Raw genomic sequence first — 2,983 nt, 5'->3', positions numbered from 1 at the left:
CTTAACATCAGGAGATAACATTTCATATTCATTAAATAAGCATCACACATTACAATCTAATCTACTATATTGCTCACTCTGGTTCAGGTTTATATTATGGTTAATAACAGACGAATTGCTGTTCCTTCCCCTTATCGGATTAGAGATTCCAACCAGCCGACTCTGTGGAATGGAATGGCTGATTAGTGTTGCCATGACGACCTGCCTGCAGTCAAGCGACTGTTTGAGTTTCTAACTCAGATTAAACTTCTCTTTCCCATAATACACATTATATCAGACATTTAATGTCAATGTATTTTAGCCATGTTATGTTAATATCTCTAAACCTGCAAAGTGTTCAGATACACAAACCTTTAAAAGTGGGAGGTCAAGTTGATAAAGTGGTTGAAAAATACATGTGATCCTCGGTTTTACAAATAGGGGTATAGAGTACAAAAGGACAGAGGCCATGTAAACCTGTACAAGTTATTGGTTAGGCTGCGGTTAGAATATTGTGTCAAGTTTTGGGGATCTTACACTCGGAAGGATGTCAATGCCATGGAGAGAGTGCAGAAATGATTCACTGAAATGTGAAATATCAGTGACGAGAGACTTTAGATATGAGGAGAGATTAGAGAAACTGGGACTCTTTTCATAGGACAAAGAACGGTAAGGGGAGATCTGAGGGAGGTGTTCAAAAATTGATTATGGGCATTGTCTAAATATGTTAGGTACACTCAATGTCTCCCAAGGTCTGTGTACAGGGGAGGAGCAGATGGGTTTATCTTATCATCTTCGGGTTAAATGTTGTTCTCATCGAGGTGAGCACCCAGTGGCAACACTCTCCAGTCAGGTACAGCACGGGTTAGATACAGACTAAAGACCCTCTGCACTGCACCATCAAACACGCCCAGGGCAGGTACAGCACGCGTTACATATAGAGTAAAGCTCCCTCTTCACTGTACCACCAAACCCTCCTCGGGTATGTACAGCACGGGTTAGATACAAGTAAAGTACCTTCTAAATTGTCCCATCAAACACTCCTGGGGTATGTACAGTACGGGTTAGATCCAGAGTAAAGCTCCCTCAGGACTGCCCTATCAATCACACCCAGGATACCTACAGCACAGGTTAGACACAGAGTAATGCTCCCTCTACACTTTTCCATCAAATTCTCCCAAGGCAGGGACAGTACGGATTAGATAGAGAGTAAAGCTCCCTCTACACTGCCCCGTCAAACACTCTCAGGGCAGGGACAGCCCGGGTTAGATACAGAGTAAAGCTCCCTCCACACCCTCTATGCTGTCCCATCAAACACACACAGACCATAGTGAGCAGGGTTTCTAGGCACTGCAGTGAAGTCAAAAAGAAATGCCATTCAGCACATCTGGTCCTGTCCTTGTCCCTTTAAAGGTGGAGAGCTGGGACATCCTGTCTCAAAACAAATCCCACTTGTTCAAAGTGAGAATCCCAGGGGAAGGGTCAAGATCCAGAGTGTGAAATTTTCTTGCCATTTCTGTCATGACTTGGAAAATATCTGCTGCCTGACACTTTAAATGTTGCTAATCTTTAACTGTAGCTCACAGTGTTCGAACAGTCACTGTTATCATTGGCCTTTTATGTATCTTCTTGCACTCCGTTTCCTGAACAACACCAGCTGATCACAGCTTCGTTTTCTTCAAGTTGAATCCCAGTGTGAAAAAATGCACAATTTCAAAGCTAAGCAACGTGGAAGAAGAGTGCGAGTGGAGATAATTGGCTTGGATCAGTGATCTCTTGAGCATTCAGACATTCATTATCTGAAAGAAGCACGGAGATTATATTTTTGTCTCGATTTATCAGTGTAGAAAAGAAGCAGGGAGTTGAGATCCTTTTATCCATTCATCCTGCAACATACAAAATCCTTCGCCTCTCAATGCCCAGCATCTTTCTTTCCAACTCCTTGCTCTGCAGGGAAGTCTTGGTTTCATTAATTCTCCGTGTTTGCAACAAACATCTAATTCACCTGGCAGATCTCCTTATCTGCGGATCGATGCACTTGTCTTCTGGTGGGTGCAACAAAGGTTCACTAGATTGATTCCTGGGATAAGAGGGTTGTCCTGTGAGGAGAGATTGAGTAGAATGGGCCTATATTCTCTGCAGTTTACAATAATGAGGTGATCTCATTGAAACATATAACATTCTTAGAGGGCTTGACAGGGTACATACTGGGATGTTGTTTCCTCACGCTGGAGAGTCTAGAACTAATGGTTATAATCTCAAGATAAGGGGCCGGCCATTTTGTAGAGAGATTTCTTCACTGAGAGGGTTGTGAATCATTGGAATTCTCCACCCCAGAGGCCTGTGGATGCTGAGCCATTGAATAGATTCAAAACTGAGGTAGATAGATTTTTGGACACAAAATAACTCAAGGGATATGGGGATAGGTCGGGAAAGTGGAGTTGAGGTCGAAGATCAGCGATGACCTTGTCGAATGGCGAAGCAGGCTCCAGGGACTGGATGGCCAACTCTTGCTCCTTTCGCTGATATTGGTCCGCTGGAAAAGCAGATCTTGCCAGCTGTTTTAAAACTTTTAGCCTGAACAGGGACTTGAACCCTGGACCCTCAGATCACTACCTGTTTTAAAAGTCTGATGCTCTACCGACTGAGCTATTCAGGCTCGCTGTCAAATTGGTTTCCATCATACAGATTCATGGTAGGACTCAGAATTATCCTTGTCGCTGTCGAATTTGGGGGAGTATCCCTTTTATCCAATTTTCAGCAACGTGTTGAGGAGAATCCTTGTTTCTGTTGAACATGATGTAAGAAACATGGACAGTGAACTCGTGATTTTGCAATTCTTCTTGTTTGTACAAAATGTCTTGTCATTCCTCAGCAGCAATAAAAATAAAACACTTTACCCAATGGCTCAAAAGCCAAACTTGTTCCACACGGGAGCTGGAAAATGCCTCTCGACCTTTCAGCCGATCAACAATTGAAAGCTGAATAATTTCACCCGTTACAC

General features: G+C 43.2%; 1 non-coding gene across 1 annotated transcript; it reads right to left on the bottom strand.

The window, feature by feature from the left end:
• Nucleotides 1-2,553: 2,553 nt before the first annotated feature.
• trnak-uuu (transfer RNA lysine (anticodon UUU)) lies at nucleotides 2,554-2,638 on the bottom strand. Its single transcript is given in 2 exon segments — nucleotides 2,554-2,589; nucleotides 2,602-2,638. It is a non-coding gene; the product is annotated as a tRNA-Lys (tRNA).
• Between the last annotated feature and the right edge of the window lie 345 nt (nucleotides 2,639-2,983).

The sequence above is a fragment of the Heptranchias perlo genome, chromosome 20, assembly GCF_035084215.1.
Source record: "Heptranchias perlo isolate sHepPer1 chromosome 20, sHepPer1.hap1, whole genome shotgun sequence".
Lineage (NCBI taxonomy): Eukaryota > Metazoa > Chordata > Chondrichthyes > Hexanchiformes > Hexanchidae > Heptranchias > Heptranchias perlo.
Note: the sequence above shows the minus strand (reverse complement) of the source record. Positions and strands in the feature narration are given on the sequence as shown.